Source organism: Scardinius erythrophthalmus (genome assembly GCF_964197995.2).
Source record: "Scardinius erythrophthalmus genome assembly, chromosome: 15".
In the NCBI taxonomy this organism is placed as follows: Eukaryota; Metazoa; Chordata; class Actinopteri; order Cypriniformes; family Leuciscidae; genus Scardinius; species Scardinius erythrophthalmus.
The window spans coordinates 17,227,862-17,246,054 of NC_138235.1; positions in this window are offsets into that span (position 1 = coordinate 17,227,862).

Here is an 18,193-nt window from a genome sequence, read left to right on the forward strand (position 1 = left end):
AGTGATAGTGCTGAAGTGGAACAAGTGGAGAGACGTCTAGTAGAGTACAAATCTGTAGGTGGGTCAATGACGTGACACCTAAATTTTCTGTCCGATTGCATTTTTTCAGGCAAAAATGGGTTTAAATGCATAAAAAGATACTGTATATTTGTAGTACCTCTCCCATGTATGTACTCACTTTAACTTTTCAAAAACCTTTACTTATTTGTTATTTTTTTGTTATTTAAAGTGTCAAAACATCAAGTGGTGCGACCGTCCGGCCATAACTTCTGTTTTGAAAACGTCTTTGAAATTACCTTGAATTTATTCAAATTTATTTTCTGCACTATTTGGCATGATTTTCAAAATGTTTTGTAATCCTTTAAAAAAAAATCAAAGCATTTGTATTTATATTTCCATCATAATTTACAAACAAACTTTGTCCGATGAGGTCCATTTTATGAAATATCATGTGGTGCGACCATCAAGGAACTACCATTTTGGGACTTTTATGTTGAAAAGTATTCAAACACAGGAAGTTACATCATAAACCAATTTGCCAAGGACCCATGAAAGCAGCAACAGAGCCCGTCTACGGAGAGCCTGCCCAATCCCTATTAAGCTCTATTGTACCGAATTTTGGTTGTAGTACCACCAGAGTTCCACTGGGGGCGATCGCCATGAGTGCAAAATGAATGGGAGTCTATGGGGCTATACGGCTAAATGTATCTCTTTCACCCGATTGCCGTTGATAAATCTCAAATCTGATTGTAGATTTTGCAAGTTCAACATGGGTTTTAGGTCGAAAGTTGAATGAACGAGTACCTATGTCCTTTTGATTTCTTACAGGTTGAGTTGTTGTTGCCCATAACACGCTAGCATTCTGCTAATGAACGCTGATTGGTCAGTGAAGGACTGATTACGACCAGAGATACCGCTTGATGGCATCGTGTCATCCGCAGTGGGACCAGAAACAAACAAAACAAAAACTCTTCTAGCAAGTGTGTTTACCTGTGTCAGCTGTGTTTTCGATGCCTCGGAGTGAAAAGAAAGTGCAGAGCGCGAACGCACCAGAGTGACTGAAGGATTGACTTGACTTGATTGCCATAAAGCAGTATCTCTGGTCGTACATGTATATGACGTCATTGACACTTTAAAAGACTTTTTAAAGCAAATAAGTGACTCAAAAAAATCTAACACCCAGCAATGTGTAATTTATTTGCATCTCCTTTCGAATACAACATTCAAATTACTAGACAAAAAATTATATCCTGAGAAAAGTGGATTTTTATTGGTATAGCGCCATAGACCTCCATTCATTCTGCACTCGTCCTGTGAGCGCCCTCATATGGAATCAGAGTGGAACTGCAACCAGTTCAGAAGCCGGAAGTGTACTGAGAGTGAAACTTCTCGCCATATTAGACATTCTCTGGCAGCAAGAAGGTTTGTAATTAATCCAATTCTGTGCCTGTAAATTTTTACTGAATATAAATTGATGTATTCTTTTTTGCGGGTGGGATTCTCTGTGATTGATATGAGGTCCTCCCGGCAGTGATTAAAGCTTATTCAAAGGCATCATTTTGAGTCTTTCTTATCACTGCTGTGTCTCAGTGCTGAAGTGGATCTCTAGTGTCTAGCCTATCACTTGGGAATTAAAAGATATCTAGAGACCTGTGGAGAGACGTCTAGTAGAGTGTAAATTTGTAGGTGTCTAGAAGCAGACGCCAGGTTGACTTAAAGGGTATCAATAGACTGGTTTCTTGTATACAAACAATACTGGAGGTGTGCATTCAGAGTTCTGCATGCACCTCACGGGAGGTAACAGTCATTTATGCTGAGAAAAGAGGTAGATGCAAATATCTGCAGGTAGCCTAAAACATCTGTTCTGCCCAATTATTATCACCCATTAATGAACCCCACAAAGAATATTATATATATATATATATTTTTTTTTTTTTACTACTTGGAGGTGCATGCAATTCTTGGCATGTAAAGTTATGCAGAACTTAGAAATTAAAGGGGGGGTGAAATGCTAATTTTCACTCAATCTCCTGTTAATCTTGAGTACCTATAGAGTAGTATTGCATCCTTCATATCTCCAAAAAGTCTTTAGTTTTATTATATTTATAAAAGAAAGATAGGCTGTACCGAGTCTTTCCGGGAAAAAACGAGCGGCTGGAGGCGTGCCAGGTGGGCGAAGCTAAAGCTGAGCTAACGCGCCGAGCTAGTAACAACACACAGAGACAATAGTTTATAAGCAGTTTTACTCACCGAACCTTTATCATTGTGACTGCTCGATCCTTAAGCATTAGACGATCTGCAAATCCGTCGATCTGGGCTTTGTTTATAAAACAATCATCGTCGAAATGCAGGGAACAAACAGTCTACACAACTCCGTTTATGCTCAGGAAAAACAAACTCCATCCACGGGTCCCTTAACGCCAGGTTCTTTGGGAATCTGTGCAGGGTTGTCTTGCCCTGGCAACCAAAAACACACTTCTTTGGTGACATTGACTTCCCTAAAGCCGGGCAGGGCGCTTTGATGGCGAACTGCTTTCGCTCTCTTGCTCTGGTCTACGAGTGCGCGCGTGCCAGCGATTTTACCGGAGAAGTGCCCTTAGGACCCGTATAAGGAAATTCCATTACATCTGACGTCACACATACCCATACTCGAAAAAAACTTTCTGAAACTTGTGACAAACCGGAAGGACAATTTTTGGCACAGAAATACTCCTTCAAACGTGCAATTAAATTTATGAAACTTTGTCCATGTTTAGCATGGGAATCCAACTCTTTAACAGTGTAAAAAACTCAGTATGCATGAAATAGCATTTCACCCCCCATTTAACGTAGATTTCTTATTGTTTGTGAATTCCTGTTGACTCAATTCAAAATTTCAGAGTTGGATCTGTTTGTGTGTTTAAATAACATTTATGTAAAACGTTAGCTAACAACAGTTAACTAGTAGGTTAAGTTATAACGTTTATCAGGTCTCTGAATGATATTGTCCAATTAAGTTTGCTAATCATAAAAACCTGACGCACCCTATGAATTTATGAACTTAGCTGTAATGAGTATCTAGTGTGATGAGTACTGATTTAAGCCTGCAGGTGGCAGTAATGTGGGGTATAAGATGAAGTGCATTCCCTAGAGGAAGAGGTTGTAATGGAGACATGCTTGGTGTGCCACATGGAATAAAGAAGCCAGTACCACCTATTCTTTTTATCTTTATTTGTTGTCTCTGGAACAATACATGGTACCAGGAGTGGGGTCTGAAAAACCCAATGGATGCCATTAAACCACCGGGATCGCTGAAGTTGTGTGGAAATGTTGATGCACATTGGAGGACTTTCAAACAGCAGTTTGAGTTGTATGTTGTTGCTGTTGGACAACAAGCGGCTGTGGATGAAAGAAAAATCGCCCTGTTACTTACCATTGCTGGAGCTGATGCCGTGGAGGTCTATAACACCTTTAATTTTGATGAAGAGGCAGACAAGAAGAAACTGGATAAGGTACTGGAAAAATTTGATGCTCATTGTTTGTCAAGGAAGAACGAGACATATGAACGATATGTATTCAGAACACGTGTGCAGCATGAAGGAGAGGCTTTTGATTACTTTCTGACTGATCTCAAGATAAAGGCAAAGACTTGTAACTTTAATGAATTGAGAGATTCAATGATTCGTGATCAGATTGTTTTTGGTATCTATGAGAAGAAACTGAGAGAAAGATTGTTACGAGAATCAGAACTCACCTTGGAGTATGCTGTCAAATTGTGCCAATCCAGTGAAGTAGCGAGACAGCAAGTGAAGCAGTTTGATGGGACTAATACAGCCGCTATGTCATTTCAGAGTGTAGAAGTTGACGCCATTTCCTTCAGAGACAAGAGAAGAGGTAACACACGAGGTTTCAGAGACAATGATACAAGAGGTTTCAGAGATAATGACAATGAAACATTCTCATGCAAGCGCTGTGGGACCAAACATAAGTTCAGACAGTGCCCAGCTTTCGGAAAAAGATGTTCTAAGTGTAATGGCCCCAACCACTTTGCAAAAATGTGTTTTTCAAAAGACATGAAGAAGGAAAATAAAGTGCATTTAGTGGAGGAGGCAGATGACAGTGATTTGAGCGACTCATTTTATGTGAACATGGTTTCTGAAAAGAAAGTAAATCTGGATGCTGAAATGTGTGTATCAAGTGATGATTCAGTCAAGTCTTCGATGTGGATTGTACCTCTTGTGGTGAATGGGACTGTAGTACCCTTTAAATTAGATACGGGTGCAAAAGTTAATTTAATTAACATCAGAGATGTGAAAGCACTGAAAGAAAAACCTCTAATTAAAAAACGTACAGTTCCCCTCAAAGCCTATAATGGACAACCAATTGAAACACGAGGAATATGCAGACTAAACATACAAGTAAAAGGAAAGATGAAGAGTTTGATGTTTGTTGTAGTTCCCAATGGTCATGAATCTCTTTTAGGAGATAAAGCGTGTGAAGACCTTCATTTGGTTAAAAGAGTGTATCAAGTCAATAAGGAAACGGTAGTCTTACAGCCTGTCTGTGACAATATAACTGACATTGTCAAACAATTTCCAGATGTTTTTGAAGGTCAAGGCACACTGCCATTTACCTATAAAATACAACTGAAAGATGATGCTTCTCCAGTCATACATGCTCCTCGGCGGGTCCCTGCACCTCTGCGTGAGGCCTTGAAAAAGGAATTGGATCGCATGACCCAATCAGGAGTAATCCAACGGATTGATCAACCTACAGACTGGGTAAACTCCATAACATGTGTGAAGAAGCCTAATGGTGATTTAAGAGTGTGCTTAGATCCTAAAGACCTAAATGATAGCATCAAACGAGAACATTACCAGATACCCACCCGTGAAGAGATCATTAGTGACATGTCAGGAGCTAAGTTTTTCAGCAAATTAGATGCATCTCAAGGATTCTGGCAGATCCGATTGGATTCTGAGAGTAGCCAGTATTGTACATTTAATACTCCCTTTGGGCGATATTGTTTTCTTCGACTTCCTTTTGGAATCAAATCAGCTCCTGAGATTTTTCATCGAGCCATGGAAACCCTTATTGAAGGTCTAGAAGGTGTTCGAGTATATATTGATGATATTGTGGTGTGGGGGTCCACCATTCAACAACATAATCAGCGATTAGTAAAAGTGATGGAAAGAGTTCGAGCACATGATTTAAAGCTCAATCAGAAAAAGTGCCAATTTGGAGTTACAGAGATCACGTTCTTAGGGGACAAGCTGTCCGCAAAAGGTGTGGAGCCACATCCAGCAAAAGTGCAAGCCCTCCTTGATATGCCTCCACCTACAGATAAGAAGGGAATTCTGCGTGCTTTGGGAATGGTGAACTTCCTGGGAAAATTTCTGCCAAATTTGTCAGCTAAAACTACCCATATGAGAAAGTTGTTACAGAATGATCAGGAGTTTGTCTGGACTTCAGTACATGATCAAGAATGGAAGCAGTTAAAGGAGACTCTTGTTACTGAACCTGTCCTTGTTTTTTTTGATCACACACGACCAACTAAGATCTCTACAGATGCCTCTCAGGATGGATTGGGGGCGGTGCTTCTTCAGGCCTTTGAGGATTCCTGGAGACCTGTGGCCTATGCTTCTCGATCTATGACAGAGACTGAAAGACGATATTCACAAATAGAGAAGGAGACTTTGGGTTTAGTATTTGGCTGTGAAAAATTTCATGGATATGTCTATGGATTACCTACTTTTACAGTAGAGACAGATCATAAACCATTAATCTCCATCATTCAAAAGAACTTAAATGATATGTCACCTCGAATTCAACGCATGATGATGAAATTACAGAGATATGATCTGAATCTAGTCTATACACCGGGAAAGTATATCATTGTGGCTGATGCACTGTCTCGAGCACCAGTAGCTTCGGAGATCAGCAAAATGGACGAAGTTGAGAGACATGTGAGAATGGTGTATTCAGCATTACCAGTTTCAGATGAGATGTTAAAGCTGATCGCAGAGGAAACTGCAAAGGACGCTGAATTGCAGAGGGTTATTGCACACCTTCAACATGGATGGATCAAAGGCAAGTGTCCACAGTACTTTCCTTTAAGGGCAGAACTGAGTGTGGTTGAGGGCATGCTGTTGAGAAAAAACAGAATTGTCATTCCAGTATCAATGCGCCACGACATGCTTCGTAGAATTCATGAGGGACATCTTGGTATCGAAAAATGTAAGAGAAGAGCTAGACAAGCTGTTTTCTGGCCTGGAATTAATGTGCACATTGAGAAATACATCAATCAGTGTGACGTCTGTCTGAGTCATCATTATAAACTGGCCAAAGAACCTATGATGATAGCTGCTCATCCTACTGAACCGTGGCAAAAAGTAGGAACTGATCTTTTCCAGTTGAATGGTAAGGATTATCTGGTGGTTATCGATTATTATTCCAATTATCCTGAAGTTGAACAGCTCCATCATACAACATCGAATGATCTGATTCAACGCATGAAAAGCATCTTTGCAAGGCATGGAATTCCTCATATTGTGCAAAGTGACAATGGTCCTCAGTACACTAGTTGTGAATTCAAACTGTTTGCGGAACAGTATGGTTTTAAACATACTACTTCAAGCCCATTTTATCCAAAGGCAAATGGTAAAGCAGAAAAAGGGGTACAAATTGTAAAAAGACTTATGAAAAAAGCCGCAGCAAGCAGGTCTGATATAAATCTGTCTCTTCTGAGTTACCGTTCTTCTCCACTCAGTTGTGGATTGTCTCCTGGTGAGTTATTGATGAACCGAAAACTGCGTGATACACTGCCAAAAGTATCCCTGAAAACAGAAAACAACAGTCTATCATTGAAAGAGATGCAACATCTTAAAAAGAAGCAGAAAGAATATTATGACAAGGGAGCTCGACATCTGAAACCTCTTTCTGAACGAGATACAGTTAGAATTGCGGAGCCTACTGGATGGAAGAAGAAAGCTACAGTCCTAAAAGAGGTAAACCCAAGATCATATCTGGTTCAAACAGAAGATGGACAAACATTGCGGAGAAATCGACAGAGCTTGCTTAAGACTGCAGAGAAATGTCCTCTTGTTGATGAGCCAACCCTGTCTGCAGAACTGCAGTCTTGTGAAATGCCCCCTGTTGATCTGCAATGTCATGAAATGCTATCTCCAGGTATGTTTAATTCTGCAGAACAAATTCCTGAACTCGAATTATCTGTACCAAAGACTGACATGCCTCTCTTGCGGAGAACTAATCGAGTTCGAAAAGCTCCTGTTCGAATGGACTTATGAAAAAAAAAAAAATGAAATGAATTGATTGTTGACATTTTTTACAGTTGGGCTGATGTGAATTATTAGTCATTGTGAATCTAATGTGTTAAAAAAAAAAAAAAAAAATGTGTTAAGATTGTGTAAAAAAAAAAAAAAAAAAAAAAGGAAAAAGATGTAATGAGTATCTAGTGTGATGAGTACTGATTTAAGCCTGCAGGTGGCAGTAATGTGGGGTATAAGATGAAGTGCATTCCCTAGAGGAAGAGGTTGTAATGGAGACATGCTTGGTGTGCCACATGGAATAAAGAAGCCAGTACCACCTATTCTTTTTATCTTTATTTGTTGTCTCTGGAACAATACATGGTACCAGGAGTGGGGTCTGAAAAACCCAATGGATGCCATTAAACCACCGGGATCGCTGAAGTTGTGTGGAAATGTTGATGCACATTGGAGGACTTTCAAACAGCAGTTTGAGTTGTATGTTGTTGCTGTTGGACAACAAGCGGCTGTGGATGAAAGAAAAATCGCCCTGTTACTTACCATTGCTGGAGCTGATGCCGTGGAGGTCTATAACACCTTTAATTTTGATGAAGAGGCAGACAAGAAGAAACTGGATAAGGTACTGGAAAAATTTGATGCTCATTGTTTGTCAAGGAAGAACGAGACATATGAACGATATGTATTCAGAACACGTGTGCAGCATGAAGGAGAGGCTTTTGATTACTTTCTGACTGATCTCAAGATAAAGGCAAAGACTTGTAACTTTAATGAATTGAGAGATTCAATGATTCGTGATCAGATTGTTTTTGGTATCTATGAGAAGAAACTGAGAGAAAGATTGTTACGAGAATCAGAACTCACCTTGGAGTATGCTGTCAAATTGTGCCAATCCAGTGAAGTAGCGAGACAGCAAGTGAAGCAGTTTGATGGGACTAATACAGCCGCTATGTCATTTCAGAGTGTAGAAGTTGACGCCATTTCCTTCAGAGACAAGAGAAGAGGTAACACACGAGGTTTCAGAGACAATGATACAAGAGGTTTCAGAGATAATGACAATGAAACATTCTCATGCAAGCGCTGTGGGACCAAACATAAGTTCAGACAGTGCCCAGCTTTCGGAAAAAGATGTTCTAAGTGTAATGGCCCCAACCACTTTGCAAAAATGTGTTTTTCAAAAGACATGAAGAAGGAAAATAAAGTGCATTTAGTGGAGGAGGCAGATGACAGTGATTTGAGCGACTCATTTTATGTGAACATGGTTTCTGAAAAGAAAGTAAATCTGGATGCTGAAATGTGTGTATCAAGTGATGATTCAGTCAAGTCTTCGATGTGGATTGTACCTCTTGTGGTGAATGGGACTGTAGTACCCTTTAAATTAGATACGGGTGCAAAAGTTAATTTAATTAACATCAGAGATGTGAAAGCACTGAAAGAAAAACCTCTAATTAAAAAACGTACAGTTCCCCTCAAAGCCTATAATGGACAACCAATTGAAACACGAGGAATATGCAGACTAAACATACAAGTAAAAGGAAAGATGAAGAGTTTGATGTTTGTTGTAGTTCCCAATGGTCATGAATCTCTTTTAGGAGATAAAGCGTGTGAAGACCTTCATTTGGTTAAAAGAGTGTATCAAGTCAATAAGGAAACGGTAGTCTTACAGCCTGTCTGTGACAATATAACTGACATTGTCAAACAATTTCCAGATGTTTTTGAAGGTCAAGGCACACTGCCATTTACCTATAAAATACAACTGAAAGATGATGCTTCTCCAGTCATACATGCTCCTCGGCGGGTCCCTGCACCTCTGCGTGAGGCCTTGAAAAAGGAATTGGATCGCATGACCCAATCAGGAGTAATCCAACGGATTGATCAACCTACAGACTGGGTAAACTCCATAACATGTGTGAAGAAGCCTAATGGTGATTTAAGAGTGTGCTTAGATCCTAAAGACCTAAATGATAGCATCAAACGAGAACATTACCAGATACCCACCCGTGAAGAGATCATTAGTGACATGTCAGGAGCTAAGTTTTTCAGCAAATTAGATGCATCTCAAGGATTCTGGCAGATCCGATTGGATTCTGAGAGTAGCCAGTATTGTACATTTAATACTCCCTTTGGGCGATATTGTTTTCTTCGACTTCCTTTTGGAATCAAATCAGCTCCTGAGATTTTTCATCGAGCCATGGAAACCCTTATTGAAGGTCTAGAAGGTGTTCGAGTATATATTGATGATATTGTGGTGTGGGGGTCCACCATTCAACAACATAATCAGCGATTAGTAAAAGTGATGGAAAGAGTTCGAGCACATGATTTAAAGCTCAATCAGAAAAAGTGCCAATTTGGAGTTACAGAGATCACGTTCTTAGGGGACAAGCTGTCCGCAAAAGGTGTGGAGCCACATCCAGCAAAAGTGCAAGCCCTCCTTGATATGCCTCCACCTACAGATAAGAAGGGAATTCTGCGTGCTTTGGGAATGGTGAACTTCCTGGGAAAATTTCTGCCAAATTTGTCAGCTAAAACTACCCATATGAGAAAGTTGTTACAGAATGATCAGGAGTTTGTCTGGACTTCAGTACATGATCAAGAATGGAAGCAGTTAAAGGAGACTCTTGTTACTGAACCTGTCCTTGTTTTTTTTGATCACACACGACCAACTAAGATCTCTACAGATGCCTCTCAGGATGGATTGGGGGCGGTGCTTCTTCAGGCCTTTGAGGATTCCTGGAGACCTGTGGCCTATGCTTCTCGATCTATGACAGAGACTGAAAGACGATATTCACAAATAGAGAAGGAGACTTTGGGTTTAGTATTTGGCTGTGAAAAATTTCATGGATATGTCTATGGATTACCTACTTTTACAGTAGAGACAGATCATAAACCATTAATCTCCATCATTCAAAAGAACTTAAATGATATGTCACCTCGAATTCAACGCATGATGATGAAATTACAGAGATATGATCTGAATCTAGTCTATACACCGGGAAAGTATATCATTGTGGCTGATGCACTGTCTCGAGCACCAGTAGCTTCGGAGATCAGCAAAATGGACGAAGTTGAGAGACATGTGAGAATGGTGTATTCAGCATTACCAGTTTCAGATGAGATGTTAAAGCTGATCGCAGAGGAAACTGCAAAGGACGCTGAATTGCAGAGGGTTATTGCACACCTTCAACATGGATGGATCAAAGGCAAGTGTCCACAGTACTTTCCTTTAAGGGCAGAACTGAGTGTGGTTGAGGGCATGCTGTTGAGAAAAAACAGAATTGTCATTCCAGTATCAATGCGCCACGACATGCTTCGTAGAATTCATGAGGGACATCTTGGTATCGAAAAATGTAAGAGAAGAGCTAGACAAGCTGTTTTCTGGCCTGGAATTAATGTGCACATTGAGAAATACATCAATCAGTGTGACGTCTGTCTGAGTCATCATTATAAACTGGCCAAAGAACCTATGATGATAGCTGCTCATCCTACTGAACCGTGGCAAAAAGTAGGAACTGATCTTTTCCAGTTGAATGGTAAGGATTATCTGGTGGTTATCGATTATTATTCCAATTATCCTGAAGTTGAACAGCTCCATCATACAACATCGAATGATCTGATTCAACGCATGAAAAGCATCTTTGCAAGGCATGGAATTCCTCATATTGTGCAAAGTGACAATGGTCCTCAGTACACTAGTTGTGAATTCAAACTGTTTGCGGAACAGTATGGTTTTAAACATACTACTTCAAGCCCATTTTATCCAAAGGCAAATGGTAAAGCAGAAAAAGGGGTACAAATTGTAAAAAGACTTATGAAAAAAGCCGCAGCAAGCAGGTCTGATATAAATCTGTCTCTTCTGAGTTACCGTTCTTCTCCACTCAGTTGTGGATTGTCTCCTGGTGAGTTATTGATGAACCGAAAACTGCGTGATACACTGCCAAAAGTATCCCTGAAAACAGAAAACAACAGTCTATCATTGAAAGAGATGCAACATCTTAAAAAGAAGCAGAAAGAATATTATGACAAGGGAGCTCGACATCTGAAACCTCTTTCTGAACTAGATACAGTTAGAATTGCGGAGCCTACTGGATGGAAGAAGAAAGCTACAGTCCTAAAAGAGGTAAACCCAAGATCATATCTGGTTCAAACAGAAGATGGACAAACATTGCGGAGAAATCGACAGAGCTTGCTTAAGACTGCAGAGAAATGTCCTCTTGTTGATGAGCCAACCCTGTCTGCAGAACTGCAGTCTTGTGAAATGCCCCCTGTTGATCTGCAATGTCATGAAATGCTATCTCCAGGTATGTTTAATTCTGCAGAACAAATTCCTGAACTCGAATTATCTGTACCAAAGACTGACATGCCTCTCTTGCGGAGAACTAATCGAGTTCGAAAAGCTCCTGTTCGAATGGACTTATGAAAAAAAAAAAAATGAAATGAATTGATTGTTGACATTTTTTACAGTTGGGCTGATGTGAATTATTAGTCATTGTGAATCTAATGTGTTAAAAAAAAAAAAAAAAAATGTGTTAAGATTGTGTAAAAAAAAAAAAAAAAAAAAAAGGAAAAAGATGTAATGAGTATCTAGTGTGATGAGTACTGATTTAAGCCTGCAGGTGGCAGTAATGTGGGGTATAAGATGAAGTGCATTCCCTAGAGGAAGAGGTTGTAATGGAGACATGCTTGGTGTGCCACATGGAATAAAGAAGCCAGTACCACCTATTCTTTTTATCTTTATTTGTTGTCTCTGGAACAATACATTAGCCTACCTGGTTTTGTTGTTTGAGCCTTTCTATCCTAAATGTTTACGACAAGGCTACGTCATGTCACAACACAACCCACCACATTTGAAAGAAATACTGTAAGCATACTGTACAAGACATGAGATATGTGACAGCTAGCTATAGGTGTGTGACTGAGGAAATGGCTAGCATCAATTACTTTTGTGTAATTCTTTGTGTCTGTTCATGATAATACAAGAGATAGTTTATGGATAAGACTTTAATGCACACTTTTTAGTACTTGTACTGTGTATTTAGCTGTGATTTATCTGGAGTGAAAATGGACGCTTCATCTTTTGTGTGATGTACAATAAACTTCATAAAACTGATAAGTAAAGTTTTGGCCATCATTCGGACGCGGTCCGCTACAACAGGCTTGAAGTGGATAAAAGCAAGGTGACAACACAAGTTATAACCGTTATTAAACTAAACTATACCTGTTCCATCTCCTTGCAGCATATATTCTCTGGCGCTGTAAGCATCATTGTCCAACTCCGGTTCGAAAAGTACAGTTTTGTTGCCACCGGAGCATGAACTCTTGAAGCTCCGCCCTCTTCTTGAAAGGGAGCCGGAAGCAGCAGCTCATTTGCATTTAAAGGGGCACACAAAAAAGGTGTGTTTTTGCTCACCCTCAAAAAGTGGTACATGCTTAACATGCTGTAAAATATTATCCATGGGGTATTATGAGTATTTTACTTCATACATACTCTGGGGACATCAGAGACTCCTTTTACATCTTGTAAAATGTTGCATAATAGGTGCCCTTTAAGTCAGGTGTGTAGGGGAATTTATATCACTATATACAGTTTATATATAATTGTACAGCTTCATCGGAAGGTTATGATACTTGGTGACTTTTCTGGGATTAGATCAAAAATGACCGACCCATAGGAAATGAATGGGAAATTTACAAAAACACAAAAATTCTCTGAATTTTTGTCTGTACAATCTACAAATCGGACACGATTCTAAAAAAAAGTACACCGCAGTAAAGGGGTGACACTCTACAACATCAAGAGTGCAAAAAATTCACACCCACCCACACACACACACATACAAACACACGTTTATACACATACACACCAATAAATTCAGATTACAAAAATCTGTTTTGAATTTTTAAAAATCACAGCTTCACCAGAATGTTACGAAACTTGGTGACTTTTCTGGCATTAGGTATGTGAACACACAAAAAAATTGAGTTCATGATCCGAGCATGCTAAGTGGTCGTAAAAATTTTTGTTATGATTTTGGTCTTCGGTCAAAATTACCCCCATAGGAAATGAATGGGAAATTGACAAAAACACAAAAATTCTCTACAAATCAGCCACGATGCAGAAAAAAAATGCTCAGCAATGAAGGGGTGAAGCTCTAAAACATCAAGAGTGAAAAACATAACATAACTAATAATTATAATTAATATATGTATATATAATTAATATAATAATTATTAAAATTATTAAAATAATAATTAATAAAATATTAGAAACCTTGGCAAAAAGTATTATTTGAGAATTTCTAAAATAATACATTACAACCACATCTTAAAAGTAAGTAATTTGGTCCAAAAACAACTAGAATTCACAAACAAATCTCCATTTAGAGCTATACAGGCATCTAGTGGTAAACCCATGCAATATCATGTTTTATTTAATTTTATGATTAATAAATTGATGAATTTTTTTTAATTTTTTTTTTTTTTCTGAAAGCCTAGTCTCTATTTTACCCGAAAATACTGCAAAGAATTTTTTTTTTAAATAATTTTTTTTTAAAAATAAATCATTATTTTCAATGGCAAAAAATGGACTATAAATATTGCATAAATATTAATAAGTTCAATCAAATTGTCTCAAAATTCTAAATTAAAAAGAATAAATATTATAGAACAAAAATAAATTGCATTGGTTTTTACTGGGATGGGGGAAGTTTCATTTTTAGGTGTTCGGTCATTTATGACCGGGAAGGCCCCCAGTGTGACTGCTAAACGAAGACCATCAGAGGGTTAAGTCCTGGTTATCTTTCGTAATCACTGACTGGACAAGTATAGGTTTTTAAGCTAGCTTTGAATAACTAGTCTAGCTGCTAGGTCTGCTATGGAAGCTTGTTTTCGCCACAGGATAAAACATTTTAAAAATTGTGACTTTATTTCTCAGAATTGCGAGATATAATGTCAGAATTGCGAGATATAAACTCGCAATTATGTGTTATAACGTCAGAATTGCGTGAAATAAAGTCGCAATTGCGTCTTTTAAAGTCAGAATTCTGACCTTTTTTCTCGCAATTCTGACTTTATATCACGCAATTCTGACATTATAACACATAATTGCGAGTTTATATCTCGCAATTCTGACATTATATCTCCCAATTGCGTATTAAGTCGGGAAAAAAAGACAGACTTTTTTTTTTTTACCTCACAATAGTTTATATCTCACAATTCTGACTTTATAACACGCAATTGCGACTTTATATCATGCAATTCTAACTTTATATCTCCCAATTGCGTATTAAAAAGTCAGAATTTTTAAGTATATTTCTCACAATTGCGAGTTTATATCACGCAATTCTGACTTTATAACCTGCAATTGCGACTTTATATCACGTATTTAGATAAAAAATCAGAATTGTGAGATGTAAACTCGCAATTGTGAGAAAAAAGAGTCAGAATTGTGAGATTATAAAGTCTCACTTTTTTATTTTTTTATTTTTCACTCTGTGGCGGAAACAAGCTTCCTGCTGTTAGCTGGCAGATCATTTGGCTTCATACCGCTTCATACACATACAGCTAGCAAGAAACGTTGACAAACGTACTCTTCTAATCATTACACTGAGTATCTAGTTAATGCAACTTTTGATATAGAACTTGAACTAATATTTTACTATAAGCAATTATGGAGATATAAACATAATCGAAGCACTTACAGGATTTTCATTCAGGATTTCACTCTTTGTGAGGTTTCGTTTTGCCTCGTTCAGCTACAGTGCGTGTCTGCGGGAGCATCACAACAACAATCTGTGTGACGCTGTATAGCAACTCATACGGCTAATAGCTACCCTGATTACTGCCTCGCGCTAGGAAATAAATTAATTACTGTTATAAATATAAAACGTCACTAAAACGTCATTTTTAATGTTAAAATATATTTGTCGGGACCCCCCAAAATCCAAAAATAAATTCTTATGGGGGGTCCCTAATGACTTATGGAGGGTCTGGGACCCCCCCAGACACCCCTCATTTCGAACCCTGGTTACAGTCGCCCAAACCAATCAATTGTTTCGTCCCGAATGGAAATAATGAGCTGTGTTTATTGCAGATTAAAAGGTCTACAGTCACTCGATTTTTATTCTCTCTTTTTCAGAGCACTTACATTTTAATTATGTATTGGTATATAAAGATAGTTTAAACAAATTTGAAAAAAGTTTTTTATAAAAATCCTACCTACCCTACCTTTAACTCATCTACTTGTCTGGCCGGTCGTCCTTGATGAGTCCTTTGAAATTTCATTTTAAACAGTAACAAGACAATACTTTTATACATTTGGAACAGAATCAGTTCTGTTCGATGGGATCCATCATGACATCCTGCAAAAGGAAAAATTTCATTTTTAGGTAGACAGGGCAAGCTTGCTTGCTCTCTGCCTTCCCAAAGTTATGCGCTGCGCAGGTGTGGCATTGTTTCTTTTTGCCACAACAATAACCCAGCTCAGGATAGTTAGCCAAAACCATCCATGGCCGTTATTTTATTGGGCATATTTTACCCTGTGGGCCCACTTAATAAATTTAGATACAGCTGTTTTGATTGACATAATTTATTTTTCTTGGTGTCTCTCAGAACACCATATTTCATACACTCACTTTCACACACCCCTTTCTGCCCAGAGAATCATACCTTTTTAACTGTGTCCCAATTCAGGGGCTGCATCCTTTTAAGGCCGTGTCCTTCGAAGTGCGTGGCCGACGCGGCCCTCGGAGGACGCACAGAGACTCGTTTAAAGGGGAAAGTATAGCCGATTGCGTCACCACGGCGTGACGAAGGCTCTCCCAATGCGAAGGTCCTTCAAAGGCTCCTTCAAAATGCGGCCTGCAAATGCGTCCTTCTTTTCCTGTGAATGCAGGATACATCAGAAGGATCTTGCCTACACCAGAATTCATTGTGCACTGGAGATGAAATTGTCAGATTACACTTTTAAATGTAAGTATTGGGTTTCAATTTTTATTGAAAAATCGAATGTATCTAATGATTAAAATGAAAAATAATAATAAATACAACAAAAGTTCAAATGTTGACTTATGTGTTACCAGTATGTGATTTTACATAGGCTATACACTTTAGAATTTATTATGTACATAAATTGACCTGTGAGCATTTTTAGATTACATTTAGTTTTCAACCCCGTTTTTGTTTTTAGGCAGTTATAACTATTTATACCATGGGCTGTTTAAATACTCGATTCTGATTGGCTGGAAGGTGTGCAGTAAAACCGTTTAATGCACAGGTAGTTCCAGTCAGTTTGATTACAGTTCGAAATTAATCCGCTACATTGGTAACCATATTAACACAGTTACACTTGCAAGCAGAGTGAGAGATACATATGAAAACGTTTATTTAGGTAGGCTACATGGATGATTTTTGCATATCGTTTAATTTGTATGGTGAATATGGCAATTTTGAGAAATGGGCCCAGGCACAAGACGAAATAGAAGACTTGGAGAAGACGTTGAATTTTAATTTGAGGGGGGAGTTTAGACTTTTTTTTTTAATTACATTTATCTCGCCTAAATGTATGCTTACTCATTGCATTTTTACAATGGGGTCATTTTGTTCTTAAGAATTTACACAACTCAAGGAAGCTTGATTTCAATCTTTGAATTAAATTAAAAAAAGTAGCACAAATAAATACAATAGAATAAAGATACCAATAAAGAGAAAAAAAGAGAAAAGTTTTTGCTTAGGTCTAAAACTAGTATTCAGAAATACTACAGAGACTGAATAAAGTAATCAAATGTAAAATAACACTGGGTAGTATTTTAGTCCTGACTAAATTAAATACATAGGCTATTAATCCTGATTCCTTAAAATGAAAGCTTTGTTTTGTTGTTTTGACAAACAAATGAATGACAGACACATATGGCTGCTGTCCCTTTAAGAGCTAGTGCACGGATCCTGTTTTCATTATATGGTCACGTGCGCTTTATGCTTATAGAGCATCACAGTCCCGCCCACAGCCGGTTCCGGAAGTAAAAATTCAATACAATTTCTCCATTGACAGTTGGGATATAAGCCATAAAAACGTAACCATACATGGTAGACTTAAAACCAGCTACGGCTGTACTAAGCGATTGTATATGCTCATATAACCGCCAAAAGTTCATGGGGCACTAACCTTGTTTTGGGATAAATGCCTTTTATTCGCGATGTCTTGGAGAAGTACTTCATTACCCACAATCTTGAACAATCCCACAATCCCACAGTGATGCATCTGATTGGTGGAGCTCGTGTAAACCCCGCGAAAGTCCGTGAAGACTCAAGATAAATAGAAAAAAAAAACTGTGTTGCGTTATTTTGCACGGTATCACTCATGTGACATTTGAACCGAGGAGTCTTCATATATGGTATGAGTCATATCAAGCATTTTATGATGCCACTGTCAAAACAATATTTAGCTTAGGCATACCCAGAGCCATGGAGAGCTCTTCATGCATTTACTGAACATTTGTGTAATAATTCATGGCAAGTTAATAAACTGAATATGATGCACTTTCTGGTTTGCTGACCTTCACTTTTTAATTTTCACTTGTTGTTATTAAGAAAATACATTAAATGTTATTAAAATTAAGGATGAACTATAACTTCATGAATAAAATGAGCATGGACCACAAGTGGGAAATTGTTGAGGCATTTGTCAGCAACCTGCCCGTGGGCCGCTGAAACTGATGCAGCACGACGCGGACCGCCAGATCTGCACCCGTGAGCCGCGGACCGCCAGCCATGCTTTCCAGTCTATTCACACGATTTCTACTGAAAGAACTGCTAATAAACGGCAAATAAAACTTTTTTTGGATTTTCTCGTCATTTTTTTCACTCGAAGTGATATGTTGTATGCCTATGAGTTCAGCCGTAGCTGGTTATCCTCAGACATGCTCTAAAACTCTTTA